Source organism: Plasmopara halstedii (genome assembly GCF_900000015.1).
Source record: "Plasmopara halstedii genome assembly, contig: Scaffold_526, whole genome shotgun sequence".
In the NCBI taxonomy this organism is placed as follows: Eukaryota; Oomycota; class Peronosporomycetes; order Peronosporales; family Peronosporaceae; genus Plasmopara; species Plasmopara halstedii.
The window spans coordinates 380,832-381,240 of record NW_020187446.1 but is presented as its reverse complement, the minus strand read 5'-3'; positions in this window follow the sequence as shown (position 1 = coordinate 381,240).

The following is a 409-nucleotide window of genomic DNA, read 5'->3' as shown; positions in this document are numbered from 1 at the left end:
TGTCCTGTAGTGTGTGCTTAAATGATAGATACACCTTCCGGTCTCAGTAACATCAGCCGAAGCGTTGGCGCTGGAGCGGATCCCACGGACCCTCGGCCACCCAGAAGCTGATCTGGCAACTGGCTCTGAGCACGGAGTGCAATAACCTCCATTCCTAATGGCGCCAAGCGCTCCACAGTCGCATGCAGCGACGCTTCCGCCTGCTCCACGGCTAGGAGTATCCGACAGAGCGCTGTAGTCCTCAAGGTGAGGCAGCCGGTGCACGACGTGCTTCAAATTGTCAAGAGCGTCCGCACAGCGATATGCTACTTCAGCATTACGCTCAGCGGAGCTCCGATCACGAAGGACCTCGCCCTCAAGGGCTCGAAGAGCATCACGAGTCACCGGACGGCGGTCGACCCGGACGTCG